Source organism: Dermacentor andersoni, chromosome 7 (assembly GCF_023375885.2).
Source record: "Dermacentor andersoni chromosome 7, qqDerAnde1_hic_scaffold, whole genome shotgun sequence".
In the NCBI taxonomy this organism is placed as follows: Eukaryota; Metazoa; Arthropoda; class Arachnida; order Ixodida; family Ixodidae; genus Dermacentor; species Dermacentor andersoni.
The window spans coordinates 27,126,474-27,143,337 of NC_092820.1; the positions used below are offsets into that span (position 1 = coordinate 27,126,474).

The 16,864-nt window shown below is 45.5% G+C and overlaps 1 long non-coding RNA gene across 1 annotated transcript in view; it reads left to right on the top strand.

Moving 5' to 3' along the window:
• LOC140219407 (uncharacterized) overlaps positions 1 to 16,864 on the top strand; it is a 42,461-nt gene that overhangs the window by 23,384 nt on the left and 2,213 nt on the right. The window lies entirely within an intron of this gene.

The following is a 16,864-nucleotide window of genomic DNA, read 5'->3' on the forward strand; positions in this document are numbered from 1 at the left end:
CACTGTTGAAATGAATAATTATAGCTTGCTATCGACACTGAAGCAGCCTTTCAACAGCAAGAAAACGAATCAGTTTTTCCAGCTCTGAACATTGAATTGCAGGAAATGCAAGCAGGCATAAAATTCTGCCAATATAATCTGTTTAGGAATACCAAATTGGAATAAACATTGAGGCTTGCATTTGTACTTTCTATGGCTGAGCAATCTAGTTTGAAATGACTCCCATAAGCATGTCGTAACAATGTTGGTCTAATACAGGTTAAATGCATGACTAGCTTAAGAAATCTGGATGATTGCTATAAATTACAGTGAGGAAACTATAACATCTAATAACATATTCATAATATTTCCACAAAACAGGCTAACCGTGAGAGGCGTGCGAGGCTGAGCAGAAAGCTGAAAAATTCTACGGCAAGTGCGCCTGCCGTGGGCCTACGATCCTGCATTATGAATAGCGCGTATTGATATGGTCTTCTTGTTAGAAGTTCCGAGTATACTACCAGCGCGAGACACGGGACAGCAAAGTGGACGAGAAGCGTGTCTTTTAGAATGCTATGTTACAATGTACAGGTTTCTACAAAAGTGACGGTAACTGCTCGAAACATTTGATGCGTCGGCTTTTGCGCCTTTAGAAATATTTAGAGAGGGCTCCCATATATATATTCGCAGCGCAAGCACGGCGATGGACCAACCAGGCTAGCGCTAAGGTTTACTTTCACAACACAATTTTCATTCCACGTCGTAATCACACAGATCGTTTGAGGCTTCGTTCTGGGGCACACGCGGGCGTTCGGGTTGCTGCTTCTTGTTGCGTTTGGCGTAAGAATATGGCTAGGAGCAGGCACCACATATGCGCAATGACGGGCAATATACACGCATCATTTCTCCAGAAGCTGATGCCGAGCACGGGTAGCGCGAGGATCTTGTTGGGCTGACAAGACAACTTCGTGGCAGCCGAATTCCGAATACTGCATATACGGTGAGGGTAGCTATATGAACTTGTCGATAGGTCATCTTGTAGATTGTTGTAGCGCAGGCAGAACGAAACGGTCATAGAATGTAGACAAGACAACACACAGCGCTGAACCATAGAATAAAGAATTGCTGAACCACCTGCGAACAGCTGTTTATGTGCGCGATGTCGCACTGAACTACAGAAACCGCCGTCGCGCACCCCAAGACAAATCTTAACTAACGTTTTTAAATTAGTAAACGTATATATTATTTGCTTCTGATCAAGAGAAGTCAATAATATTATAGTGTAAACGCTTTATTCACTACAATAAAAGAATTATGCAGCATGTGCCACGAAACCTGGCAGTAAGCAACCCTGGGCGTCGCACCAGTCGCATTGTTGAAATCGCAATCATGTGAAATGAGCCCTCTAAAAATCGCGTTGCGATGCGTGCGACAGCACTGATTTTCGTCGTTGCAGTCGCAGCATGTGAAACAGCCTTTAGGGTGAACACGGCTCACCGTGGCCGCGCTCCGCGGGGCGCCTGTGCGTCCGGCGCCAACGTAACGTTGTCCGGCGTGGCGGCACATCGAAGCGAAGCGGCGCAGGCGCACAGGGACCCAGGGGAGGTGCTTCGCGTCGTCTGCTACAGCGCTGGAGTGCGCCGCCTGTTGCTTTGCTGTAGTGCTGGGGCCCTTTTATTTTACTCTCACAGCACTTGGTGTAGTGCATACCGAGATACCTAGTAGGCGCACTCTTCTTGGTTGGAGTCATCATGTGATGAGCCTAGCGCGCCGTGTCGCACATGCCTTGATGCTAGGACGAATTTGCTTAAGTGACTTAAGAAAAAGACCGAAACCCGCTATAAATTTCGCAAAAAGTTAGAGAGCGATTGTTCAATTACGCATAATCATGTTTGCCATGGATTTTACCATTAAGGAGGGCAATACTATTACTTCGACAGCAACTAAGAAGTGATATCCGCTACTTCGTACTCTCTTGTTGACGCGTTAATGTCGCTGGTAGGAGAGCATGGAGCGCTTTACGCGATGTAGGAAAACGCTCTTCCCGGCACAGCAACTGATTGGGTGGCAATCTTACTGCCCCTTTTCCTCTTTCTACATCCTATAAAAAAACTAAATTCATTTTTGTTGTCACTGTTTGGGTAATATCACCGAAGTGGTGCCGGTCCTCTGACGGCTACCTGACGCGAGAAGTCGCATTCTCATTCAGAGGAATCGTCGGTCAATTATTTGATTACGTTGATTAGGTGGAGTAAGACATGTGGCGCCGACGTTTTTTTGGTTGTTTATTTTTTTTCTTCTTGGAGTCAATGCACGCCGCATGCGAATGCTGTTTCCGTCCGTTTCGAATAGGTAATTGGAGTGGAAAATCTATAATCTACATGTCTATTTTCTAGCTTAAATTACGTCTTGCCGGGCAATTAAGTGGTTATTCGCTTCTATTTCATTTCAGTACTTCCTCGGAATAGGCCATATGCATATTCTCGCCAGCATATAATAATTCGTTAATTGTGCGGTATACCTCCTGGAGCGACACATGGCCCGTGTGTTACGCCATAGAGTTGGGCATCTGATAGATTTGGAGATTAGGAGCAATTGATTTCTTTTTTTTTTTTTTTTAAGGGGTAGGCATGGGTGGGCTGGGTTGAGTGGGTAAAACCCAAATATGAATACGACACAGGAACCCTTGCCGCGGACAAGCGGTGCTGTTGCCGTCGTAGGGAAGTGGCCAGTCCGTGTGTTGGACGAACGCGGCCACGATATTTAAACCGGCGGTCATGAGGCCGGCCCGGTGTCGTCTGCACAAAGCGTGCCGGTGGTCGGCAAATGGGCTCGCCATTTGTAAAAGCTAAGCCCGGCCCAAGCCAGATTGCTGTGGTCGGGCCAGTCTACTTTTTAACTGACCATGGGCCCGATCAACCGCCGACACTCCCGCTCTTCTTCTCTTTTTTTTTTTTTTTTTTTTTTTTTGCTTAGGTCTTGCTACCCCATCTTAGCTTAATATGATGATGCGGTGCAGTCAACGACTACTCAACTGTGTGACTGGCCGCTCAGGAGTTAGATTCTAGGATGACTCGCCAAGTCGAAAGGTACCAGAAGTGTTTTCATTAAATGCATTTCCGTCGACTTGCATGATGAATTGCATTTTGTTCGGTTGCTGGCTACCATGGCACTTCAATAAAAACGCTGTAACAGTGCAGGATAATTTCATTTCCCCGGTGCACTTTGGAAACTAGCTATGTCGCGGGTACTGGAAAAAGAAAGACGACGCAATGTAGATATGTGCCTACAAAACTTCTCAGCGCGTTATATTGGAGATGACCAAAAGGCCACTGAAAACTGTAAATAGAATCGTCCAGGCTTACAAGAAGGATGGAAGAATTGCGGATGCTCCCCGTAAAGCCCGGCAAAGAGGGACCATGGTCGCGGCGGCTGCTGCAAACCCGACCTCCACCGTTCGAGAAATTAAGAACAGCCTCAGGCTGGGGGGCGTCCCTGACACGACTGTGAAGCGTCCCCTCTACGCCCCAGCCTATTAAAGAGCGCGAAAAAATGACTATATTTTTACCCTCATAACTTATAAAAATACATGCTAAGTGATTTATGCGGTGAGAATCTTGTTTCTGTATATTGATTTAGCAGGCTCTTCACTAGCTGTAGACTGAAACAGCAGGAAAATGCTCCAGCTAGTGAAGTGCGCCTTCCTGCAATGCCGCCTCGGGCACTCAGTCACCTGGGTCTAGCGAAGTGTACTTTACAGCACAGCAGGAGGTGGCGCGCTCCAGCGCTGTAGCAGACGACGCGAAGCACCTCCCCTGGGTCCCTGTGCGCCTGCGCCGCATCGCTTCAATGCGCCGCCGCGCCGGACGCATTGGCGCCCCGCGGAGCGCGGCCACGGTGAGCCGTGTTCACCCTGTGTGTGTAGTGATTTTTTGGATGAGAGGAAGAAAGAAGTGTAGTGCCGTAACTGTCTCTCAAAGGAGGACACCTCAACAGCACTGCACGGGGTAAGGGGAGAAAAAGATAAGGGAGAGAAGGAAAGAGAGCGGATAAAAAAAAAAAGACAAGAACGTTGAAGAAGAAATGCGGGGCTCACAGCCGTGCTCTCAGCTGTGTTTCAACACAGAAGTCAAGGAGGGCAGCAAGTGCTCTCTTGACGATGGAGGCGTGAGCTGCAGGAAAGAGGAGTTCCCCCTCTGTGTCGCAAGGCAGTCCCACTCGACGATATGGGGCACAAAGCGCAGTGCGCTCAACATCGAAGGATGGGCAACGCAGCAGGAGGCGCTCGAGTGTCACTTCTTCGCCGCATTCCACACATGCGGGACTGCCTGTTCCGTGCAGTCTGTGCAATCTGGCGGCCGTGCTGTAGCAGCCGACGCGCAGGCACAGGAGAAAGGAGCTGTCCCAGCTAAAGCCCCTGCATCTACGCGCCACCGCCGACCAGGTTAAGTACTGCCAACCTACCCTCCTCCTCCACGCTCCTCTCCTTCTCACCCCCTTAGCTTCCGGCGTAAAGCGGAACTTACGTAGCTTCAGCTTCCTGTTCCGAGTGGAAGTGACGCTGTTTTTTAGCGTTGTTTACTTTCACGTCGATAGAGAGCTGCGGTTGAAACTTCGTGCGATTCCATCTAAGAACCACCGCCTATTGTAATCGGCGATCTGGTCGTGTTCGCTGCTTCGCGTCAGCCTGCGACGGCTTGTGCCACGAGAGACAACGTACAGTAGAATGTAGTGCCTGGGTGCTTGGAGACCGCTCCCGTTTTTCGTGCATTTGGAAAACAGCGACCGCAAACTACTACTTCAGTGGAATACAACAGCTTGTCCCCTTTCAATTCTTGTTTTGAAGAATAAATCCCCTCCAGCCTGCACGTATGGCTGGAGGGGATTTTAGCGAAGGAGTTCGCGACGCCAATTTGTACGGCAGACGCATAGAGTTTATGCTGTTGATTCTAAGTTTGAACTTGTCTCGTACGGCAGATCGAAGGTAACGAACGTCTCAAGTGCGTGCACTACGTGAAGAACTGCAATGACGTGAAGCTATGAAATCTAACAAGTTCAAATTTGCGTGGAGGGCATTCAGTGACATGGTGAAAACAAGTGTGCTTTTCTTGTGTGATATGAGCGGAGGTGTGCAGTGAATTGGTGCATGCGTTCGTGTTGTAACGCGTGCAAAGGTGTACGGCGAATTGTGTGGATGACACGAGCAGATGCGCACTGCGAATTGTGTTAGTGTTGTGACGCGATCAGATGTGTACGGCGAATTATGTCCGTGTGTTGTGGCGTGAGCAAAGCTGTACGGCAAATTGTGTGTTGCAACGTAAAATTACGATGGCTATATATTTTTTTTTTTTATTGCGAGTGTTCAGGAGGCTAACACGGCAGTATTTCGGGTGGTAGGTGTGTCATACTTCTGTTGTCGCGCTTGTATTCGTCCCTGGCCTAAGCGCTAAAGCACTTCCATCCATGCGCCACCGAAGTTTTATACCGGCAGGAACGAGGATGGAGGGGCTTTTAGCCTTACTTACTCAACTTTACTCAAAGCGTTCAAATTTTGATGTACGGCAGTTTAGTTATTGGTCGAAATTACATCTACTTGTTTGGTGAAGTGAAGCAGCGTTGATTTGCTGAATGCTTTAAGAGCTACCCAAGCTTGGTGAAGTAAATGTGAAATTGGCTTATACCTACTGCTATTGTAGGAACAAATACTGTGCGTTGCATATACCACTCTGTCAACATTTCATATGCCTACATTTTGTATATATTCTGTTCGTAAAGGCTAACTGTCCTCCACCTTGCAGTAAAAAGAAAGTTCATACAGGATATACCAATATGGGCTTCTTTCAAAACTGATGCTTTTAGCATACAGGACTTGGACGAGAAGTAGATATGAAGCACACAAGTGCCGACTTACAAGTTTATTTTGAAGCATGGGACCATATATAGAGACAAAACCCTATTTTCCACGTATGCACAATCTGCAGACATTTTTTGTCATCATGCAAGTCCAATGGCCCCTTGTGAGATAGAGCAATAGACTGGTTTGCCGCACAGTGGAAATTATCAAGGCAGAATCCATCGACCGGTTAGGCAATACCTGTGTGGCAAAACCGTCTATTGCTCTATCCCTAAAAGAGCTGTCATACTTGCATGAAGTGGAACAAGGTTGTGCCTATACATATGGCCCCGTGCTTCAAATTGGTCTACATGTTGGGCCCGTGCTTCAAACTAAACTGTTCTAATAATATATACCCATACAGGCTTCTTTCATCATTGAAGCTTTTCGCGCACGACAGGACAAGAAAGTCAGTACTCATGTGCTTCATGCCTACTTCTCGTCCTAGTCTTGTGTGCTAAAAGCTTCAATCATGTCATATTAACATGCCCAAGCAGCCACGTCAGTCAACATTTTTTATTGCTTCGGCTACTCTTGGGTGGATGACAAACTTTCCCTTTCACAATTCTTCCTCTACCTTGCGGGCTTCCACAGAACTAATTTTCAAGTGCTCTGTTCTGCAGTGCAGGGCCTTAAAATCAAATATGTTCTGCAGAAATCATCTAGCTAAACGAAGTCTTATCACAGGGAACATTGCTCTCCACCTGACATAGCAGAATAGTACAGAGGTTTCCTTAGTAAGCAGACCTCGCAGTTCAAAAATTTGTCCCTCTCTAGAAATCAAAACTTCGGTCCCGCACCCTGGTCAAATGCGTTCAAAGTAAAGCAGAACTGTGTGCAAAATTATTGCAAGACCAGTACAAAATTTTGCATTTATTTCACTTTTCAGTTCACAGCATACAGCTTGTAGAGCAATCCATAAGACCACTGATCTGATGTACGTCACTTTATAACATAAATCTACAGTTGTACATTTTGAAGAATGCCTGCAAGAAGTGTTGAGAATGATAAAGTGCGTGTCATCTGCTAGATAACGCTGACAAATGTCTATCGAACATCATTACTATATTGCTTTTCCTTCCCTGCATTTTTTTTTACAATTGCCAGTATTTCATAAAGCATTTTAAAGACATTGCATATAGCCCACTTAGGTACTAGACTAGATAGCAACAAACAGACAGATTTCGCGTATTGCCCTACCGGCCAGTTTATTTTTTTGAAGTGCGCTCCCGCATTCTTTTTGGGCCATTGTTTTGCAATACCTTGTGAAGGCTCGATCACCGACAACAAGGCGCCCCATTCATAAGCTCTGAAATAATAGAAGTGAGGTGATACCAAGTACTTTCCTCTCCAGAACTGCATGTCACGATTGGCGTGCGTTTATATTGAGTAATACCGCTCGGTGTTACAAAGGCCGTCTCCTCGCGGTCCATGTCTGCAGCCATCGGCCAGCAGCCGAATGAGGGACAGTGGAAAAAAAATACTTTGCGCCGTGAAGGTAGTCAAGGATGTCATTGATGCGTGGGATAGGGTAAACATCTTTTTACTATGTTGTTCATGTGCCGGTAATCTACACAGAAGCGCCAGGCTTTGTCCTTTTTAACTAGGGCTACAGGTGGTGCTCACGGGCTGGAATATGGCTTAATGATTCCTTGAGGAAGCATCTTTTCTACTTCTGTTTCAATCACTTGAGGCTCATCCAAGGCCAGACGGTATGGTCTCCGGTGAATTGAATTGGCATCCCAAATGTCAATGATATGCTTCTCGATGGAAGCCGGACTAAAGGGCGACCATTCAGGCCAAACATTTCGCTGAACGAGGCAAGGAACCGACGTAACTGGTCGGCGTGCTGAGGCGGACAATTAATACAGATCATATTTGGGAAGTTTGGTAAGGCAGTTGGTGAAGAAGACGAAAAATTACTGCGAGACGACGACATTCCGATAGTCAAGGTCGATAGGTGGTAGTGAAGGCGAACGACTCTGGCGTGTAAATAGCCGAGGGGCAGACGTCTGGGAGCTAACCAGCAATGCAATGTCCATCTCTCTGCAGACGATGCGAACAATGCTCTCGGATGTGGTCGGCTGAGGTGCGGAATGGTCTTCACACAATGATGTAGCGGCTATATTTGGAAGACGGGTATACAGATGCACAATTCGACAGCTTTTAGCTTCTTTGAAACACTGGCATTCACTTTATGTCGTCGCTGCTGGTAAGTTCTTGTATGCGAGAAGGTTAAATGTGTCGTCTGTTATGCCCTTCAGTACATGGTTCATCTTTTCTTTGGCATTCGCTCATCCACCTTGCAGCAAAGGGCAAGAAGATCCTGAATATACAAGGAGCAAAAAACAGGGAAATGTATTTACACGTTATACACAAGTGAATGGCAGAGCAGGCAAGTCCATAACATCATCTTTAACTGCAAGCTTGCACTCTCCTTCAACCTTGCACTCTCCTTCCGTTCAGCATTGTAACATAGTTCCTTGGTCTTCTAATGGCTTTTGCAGCTTGATGCATTCTGATGCTTTTTCCTGCTATAATTAGGTCTTGAGGCATCTTTGATACGCCATTTTTGGTGGTCACAGGAGTATATTCTCGTCTTCACGACGTTGCAGATGGTCCACTCAGCTAAACCCAATGTATAACTTGAACCTCAAAGTAAAGCATGTGACCTCACAATGTGCTAGCTGAATACTTGAGACATAGGAACAACTTTGCTGTATCTTGAAATGCCCAATGAACTACCACGTAAAAAAAATGCCAGTTGAATATTTAAATATCAGATTCCCAACTGTCTGAATAATCTGACTAGAGTGTGATGACTAGCTTGATTTCATGCACTGCTCTCCCGGCCATATATATTTCTCTTACGTGCAGTCCTGTATTATTTTTAGACTGTCATTTCACAATCGCTTCTGAAAACTAAGTCACATACAGCAACGAAAAGTGCCACATGCATAAACACTTAATTTCAGGAGAAAGGTGACAGTCGGCACATTTTTTTTCTAAAACTGCATGTCGCCATTCTTCAGTCATCGAATGGCTTGAGCGGCTTGATGCATTCCAATGCTTCTGCTGCTGCATTTGGCTGTTGCAGCATCCTTCTTGATTGTCTCATTTCGGTGGTTGCAGAATATGTGCATCCTCATCTTCAAAAAACAATTCACTAGTTTGCGGGGTACATCATGGCATGTGGGTATTGCATTTACTGTGTTCTTCAGAATTTCATCTGTGAGATGCTGCAGCTGAATCCTGCCATCTAAAAAGCTCTGCTCATGCATCTTAAATGAGGCCTCGCAATACTTCAGCAAACCTTGTGCTGCTTTTGATGCCGATTCAAGCGGAATTTTTTCGGGCAAATACGACTTTAGCTGCAGCCACTTGTTTTCTGCGGCATCAAGAGCTTCACCTGTGATAGCATCTGCACATATGTGACATGTGCTGCAGTTTGTTTTTACATTTCTTGCAGCATAGCCGCACACATAGAGGAAGGCATCATCTAACTCCATGTTTTCCACTGTCTGTGGTGCTGGGTGATATATAATACCAGAACAAGGCTGCTGTACTTTGTCAGGAAATCCAATTAGTTCCTCTGCGTCTGAACGTTCATAGTTCCCTCTGGGGTTCCACCGAAGAAACTGAGCAAGAGAGGCAGTGCGCAGTGCGGACTTGAATTCGCGAGGAGATAAAACGGGGTTCTTCATTCTTATTGTTGAGAAGTTTTCCAAGGCATCCTGCCCTAGCCTGGAAAGCAGCACAAAGTGGAACCCCTCTTTCACTACAAGGTGTTCCTGCAGTTCCATGGCTGCCATTGTGGTCAGGATGGTTCCTATCTGCACTGGCTTCCATCCACGGCTGCCTCCTTCAATTTTCATTGCTTCGGCGAGGCCAATTATTTCTTGAAAAAAGGCATCGCCTCTCGCACCAAGATGTCTCTCAGCCTGTTTCCGGGTTCTGGATGTGATTAGTGTAAACCAAGTGTGCATCTTGTCAAAGAACCATGCAGTTGTTTGAGTGTCCCTCTCAAGATTGCCCTTTTCGACGTGGCAGTACAAAGCAGCAGCGGTGTCATGATGTATGAGCGAATATGCAGGGCCTACCTTCATTTTCTCATAATGCCCTGGGCTCAGACAGGTTTTGGTTAATTTTGGGGCCAGGCGGAACTCATTGTCTTCCTCCAATTCAAGAAGTTGCTCGACATGGTCTGTGGAGACCACTGCCGTTGGCAGTTTATTCCTTTCCACAATATCTTCTGGAAGGTGAATTTTGTGTCCTCTCGTGAAATGCTCTCTCAAGTTCTTCAACAAATGTGGCGCGTCGGCAATAAAATATAGCCGCCTGTTACTATCACATGGGTGTGGAGCATGGCACTTTCGAGCTTTTTTTGTGACAGTGATGCCAAATAGCCTCCAGAGTGCCTGATTGCATGGCCCCATGTCAGTCACAACAGCATGTATTATAACACCAGCATCTTCACAGGCACTTATGATCGTACTGACCTTTTCCTTTACTACGTCAGCTCGGAAAGAATGACCAGTAAACTCATAAGCTACCGTCTGTTTCCACCGAGTAGAAATTCCTCCTAACATAAAGACGAGGGCATGCGTGGCATAGCAAGATTCCGGAATTATGTTGCTGGTCAAGGGTATTGTTGGCTTTCCCAGCAGGGTCCCAGTAGATGAGTCAAAGTCCAGACCCTTGCTAATCTGCATTTCATTTGGCATCAGAACTGCGTGGCGCTCCTTGAGTGACAGCTGGGCCATCTGTACAATAGAACAGCGAAAGGTGCTAGAGGTATAGCGAGTCTATATGAATAGAGTGAGTGATAGGAAGAGAGTGAATAACTAGGAACAGTACACACCTTAGTTTTCAGCAAATCTATCACTTCAAACAGCAGTCCAGGAGCAAACTTGAACCCTTGTAATTTTCTCTGTAGAGTTCGTTCTGATGGTAGAGGCATGCCCAGTTTACGGGCCACGTTGTATCCTTGAGATCGGCATGACAGCTTTAGTTTCAGTGCCTTTACAACAGTTTCCGTGCTCCATGCTGTACCCCGCATTGTCCCTTTCTGCAGACAAAGTGCCTGGTCGCTGCCTAGGTAGCCTGCAATACCTGTAAGTGCAATGCATCACAATGAAATTCACAAGAATTGCTTGTTGCACAAGCTTGAACATGGTATAACTGTGATGGAATTGGTGAAATGGCACAGAAAAAGAATTTCGACCCCATCAAAATTGCCCGCCGGGCCGGGATTTGTTTGCGGGACCTCATGCTTAACAGCGCAACACCATAGCCGCTAAGCTACCATGGGGGGGTTGTGCTACTACTTGTGTCCATTTTCCCCTTTTACCTGTTCCAGCATAGTCATCCCAATCAAGGCTCCATTCACAAAGGGGTGTCACAGGAATAGCACTGTATACCTGCTTTGAGATTCCTGTTTTCGGTTTCCAATACACTGACTCTCCGTTGTGATGCAGAGAGCCTCCTTTTCAGGTTCAATATATCAGCTGCTGCCTCTGTTTCAGCATTTGTTTCTGAAAATAATCCAGCATATGATCCATTGCAGTTCGCATTCTCAGTCACATACACAAATGAAGTACCACTCTGCACGCATGAACTTCACATTCCATGTTTTTATCTATCCTCACCTGCTCGTGACTTTAACAATGATTGACCTTGGCCTATGCTTGTGGTGCTGGACTCTGAAAGTTGTAAATGCCAAATACATACTTGCAGCGGTATTCAAAAGCAGACTCGAGCCCTATAGTTGTGCAGGGCTATTCATTTACACTAACCTCTTGTGATCCCACCAGGAACGATTGACTGTGAATCCTTTGGATTTAGGTCGCAAGGTTCTTGCTTGCGCTTTAGCAGTGACTGGCCAGTACCAATTTGAAGTCCTGGAAGTTTGAATGGCTGTTGCATACTGACCAAACGCACATATCATGCCCAATAGTGTAGTATGATAACTTTTCAGATTTAACTTACCACGTTTGCCTAAAGTGCTAGCAGGTGGTTGTGTGTCCTGCTTTGGACTTTGCACACAATTTACTTGCTTCTGTCGTAGTACTGATTGGCCAGGTAGTATTTCTGGAAGAATTGCCTCTAAAAGTTGGATAGGCACTTATGCAATATATATCTGCAGCATAACTTATGCAAAACATAGCACATCTAGCAGCCTTGTTAGCACTTACCAGTTTTTCCTAGAGCACGAGTTGCTGGCTGCCTATTTAGCTTCATGTTGGGTGCATGAACTGCCCAGTGTTCTTTCAGGAGTGACCGCCCAGGTTGTATGTGATGAAAACTGGCCACTGAAGATCACAAATACAAACGTATACGTACAGAACGTTCGAGCGCTAGAGTTCTTACTTTTACGAAGCGTAAGTGTACTGTGATATGTACGTGCAATGCGTCGCAGTGGTGCTAGGTGTATAAGTGTTTGTTTTATGTAATATGCACATGTTCTGAAGTGAACAGTACATAAGCGTTGCGGGCGAGTTTTGGTTCCGGCCCTTTCTGCCTCGTTCACGTATCTTGTGCGTGTTTCAGGAGTTATTTCTGTGCTATGAAGGTGTTTATAATCGGTGAGGGCAATATAAGGAACAGCTTAAAAGTTACATGAGTACATGCGCGCTGTCGTGAAATGTGGACGCGCGTGTGCACCGTTCTCATGAACGCAAATTTCGGGCACTCTTCATTTTTGTCATGTGGACACTGGTGTAAACAGCAGAAATCCTGAGGCGTATTTCTAGATTAAGCAAAGTATACATTCTTATACTGAGAGATGTGAGCGCCTTGCATGTGCAAGAAATTCAGCTGCTTGTTTCTTGTTAGTGTCTGAGTACACACTGTTAGTGCCAACACCTGTGGCACAGCATGATAAGCATATAATGTGTAAAAACTAGATACTTCATTTTGATTCTTGACAATTTGCATTTTTCGATAAAAAGCCATATGCATGTAACAAAGCATGAAGGTGACAACACAACTGGTATGGTCAATATATGATTCAAGGATTGTAGCAGAAGAAACAGAGGACACAGAAGAAACGACTATAGTCGGATACAACTTTAGAAAAAAGGGAGGCCCCGCCCAGATGACCAAAGCGCGATGTCCAATTGCCTCCGTGACTAAAATAATTCCACTAAAAAAAATCATGCTTCTGAAACGTGCAATTCTAGGTATAAATAAAGACTTTCGTATTTTGATAACTGGTTTAGTAGAGCTCGACCGAAAAATAACCCCTTGCCTTCCACAACGCTGCCCGTCGTCTGCTCTTTAGCTTCATTGCAAGTGACAAAAATAGAAAGAGCAGCTCTGGCTTTTGCGCTTGTTTACATGTACATGGCACATTTACTACTCCTGTTCAGAGCTTCAAATGAATCAGTTTCTATTGAACAAGTACTTATATAAAACAATGCATTTATCGCCACCATTACAAACTCAAGATGCTCGGTGTCAGTGAAAGCACAGTGTTCAAGGTGAGGAGGGAGATCAAAGCTTCACATATTTCGGGTGGCAAACTGTTGACGCCCTCACAAAAGCGCCCACGAAATGCGGAGAAAAGAAGACTCAGCACGAAGTATGACACGTGCGCACCAAGGTCGTGTGCACGATTTCTTTTGCCGCAACGAGATACCGACGGTTGAGAAGATCACTAACGAGTTCTCGAAGCGTATATGGTGTTATGTTTGTGCCCTGTGATTTGTCTGACATAAGGCCAGTGCTATGGTGTGTCGATTGTGGAGGCAGCATGCATCCCCGCATGGTCCCTGCTTCGGGCACACGACTACGTGCACGGCTCGGGTTTCCCTGCGGCTGCATGGCGTCCACGACGGAAGCGGCCACCGAATCACAGACTACTATTCGGCCCCTCCGCGTGCAGGCAGCAATGCAACCCCCCCTCCTTTGTCCGGCAGCGCCCGCACCACGAACGACTCCCGCTGTGTTTGGGAAGGAGGGCTGTGTTTCGACCCTGTGCCTTACAGCATAACAGCTTCTTCTTAATGAAAGAACAGCCCTTATTAGGGCTACCAAAATATTGCCAGTGGGTTCGCTGCAGCCAAGCATTCTGCCGTGACCTCTCAAATAAATAAGCAGTTCATTTGGTGACATATTCCTTTTAATGGAAGCCCAATTCAGAAAAAGCAACGTCCTGCACAGATCGTGCTCAATATAAGTATTGGCATGGAAACGTGCTGAAATGCTGGAAAATCTGAGTGCAAATACAGTTGTTAACCCTGAATAACTATGTGGGGCCCAAAATTCTCATTCGGGCAGCCACTGTCCAGCTTCACACGAAAAAGCAGCAGTCAACGTGAAACTGACAGCCACATCAATGTGCACGCCAAAGCTCATTGTGCTTTGCGTGCAGTTGTGCTGCCCCTACTGTTATTTCCAGCCCATTAAGATGAATAATGCCAATGTCAGAAGGCCTAAAATACTCTATTGGGCAGCCACCTACGAGCATGACGGGCCCTGTGATGAGATTACAGTCGTCAGGGCATGCTTGAAAGGCACCTTTAGCATCTGCACTTCAAAGTGCAGCCACGTCGTAGACATTGTAGGTGAAACAGCAGCAGTCAACGCGAAATTAACCGCCACTTTTGGCAGTTTGCATGCAAAAGCACATTCATGTGGTCGCATTCTTTATTTTGGTTATATGGCTCAGGCAAGTAATATGGACAAGAGAACAATTATCAAACATCATTAGATTAGTGAGGACCAAAATACTCAGTCGGGTAACTATTAATAGCAGTAGTCGAGGGCACGCTTGAAAGGCACCATTAGCAGTCTGCACGTCAAAGCACAGTGAAGCTGTCGCCACTGTTGGTGAAACGGCAGCAATCAACGCGAAAATGACGGCCACTGTTGGCAGCTTGCATGCAAACACACATTAATGTGGTGGCATTGTTTATTTTAGTTATCTGGCCCAGGCAAGTAATGCAAATAAGAGAACAATTATCAAACATCATTAGCTTAGTTAGGCCCAATATACTCAGTCGGGTAGCTATTAATAGCAGTAGTCGAGGGCACGCTTGAAAGGCACCATTTGCAGTCTGCACTTCAAATCACAGTCATGCCGCAGCCATTGTTGTATTTGTTTATCTGACCGGGCAAGTAACACCAATGTTAGCACAATTATTCACCCTAAATAGCTCTGCTAGCATTGTTTGTACTAAAAAATGCAGAGTGAAGTTGAATGTGTTTTATTGAGGCAATTATTTAATTCACAAGCCATCGGCATAGCGATCGACGGCCAGGTTCAGGCAATGACATTTGTGAAGTAATAAATGGTGAAAGTTGCAAAAGCTCTCAGTGCACTGCTTTGCCGGGCTCCATTACTGAAAAATGTCTTTGCAACGACGAAAGCATCAGACAGGAAATCATAACCCACTGCACAATGTTATTCATGTTGAATATTTTTACCATCATATGTGGTGGGCAGTGAAACCGTCTGTTTACTAAGACAGACTGAATGCAAGAAAAATGCAACAGCATAGCAAGGTGTTGTTTTGCAATATGCAGCCTTTCAAGTGCACTTCTGGCGAGATGCCACATACACTGATGCATAAACATGAACAGAGGTAAGAGGCAAAGTTACTGTGCAACCCACATGACGCTTTTAAGAAAATGTATCTCTAAACCTTTCAAGTTGGTTAATCACATGCAACAACAACACAAGAAGCAAGGACAGAAAACACAGCGAGTAGGCAGATTGAGAAGATGCGGTAGACCAGTGAGACAGGTTTTAATGAAATGGAAGAGGCCAGCCCTGCAGTGTACAGAAGTTAGTGCTTTGAATGAGATTGGTTAATGAAAACGTGTAATGACTGTGCTAAAAAAAAAACTAGCAAAAACAAATGCTAATATAAAATAAAAGGACAGAAATAAGAGTAAGCGCAAACACGCATGGTAGCAGGCACGTATTCACACACAAATGCGAAAACTAAGAAAAACTCAAATATAAAGAAATGGGGGAAATTTAAAAAAATTGACAAACGCAAGAAAACACACACATTTATGAACAGACGCGGGTAGAGATATTATAGGAGTGGGTTCACAAGCTGCTGTGCCTACCTTCTCGTATGGTTTTTTTTTTTTACCGCTCTCTTAACACTGTCTTGGGAATTTTTAATTGCAACATATCACGAGAATCGAAAAGCAGTGCGAAGCTATGTTGTGGGAAACCATATCGAGCGCTGGCAACACAACTTATGCGTGACTGTGCCACAGCGCGCATTCTACAGCTTGCGCGCGCGGTGAGCACTGGCAGAAAGCAATCAATCGACGGTGCTACACAATGCTCGAACACCACCGTTAGACGCTTGGCTATCTCACTGCTGACAATGATCCTTCACGCTAAGTTGATGGCGAGAAATATTTGCGTTGGAGGCTTCTTTTGCAAATATTTTCTGTTGAGACTCTCGTAAGTTTGTTTCTTGCGCGCACGCTTTTCTCATTTCTTCTGAGAATGGTTTTGCTCCATCGCTTCACCCCGTCCGACGAGAAATGCAGAGACACTACACGAACACACACGCCGCTGACAGTAGGCACCAGACTTTGGCAAACTTTTCTCGTCATAACTATCAAGTACAAGTCCTGAAAAGGAACGACGATAGGTTAACTCAGGAGATCCTTGAGGCATTCGAGAAGTAAAACAGGAGCGTAATGTGTAAGCACACCATCAGTGGCCTTGACAAGAAAGGAAGTCGCCTTCTTGAGACAGCCTCAGATGTATAAGAGAGGAGATATGGCGATGAAATCAATAATAGTGGGAATTTCAATCAAGAAATCAGTTGACAGTGCAGCTGCGTACTCGTCTAGTCGTTCCTTCTGTGTCCATGTTCCGTAAGTTCTGCTGCTACAATCCTCGAAGAATAACCAAGTAGCCGAGTTAAACACCCTTTTGTCAATATATGATATTCTGTTGGCTGCTGGAGCATGTAGTGTGTATGTAAGTGTTGCAACCATAACTTTAAGCTGTCGATA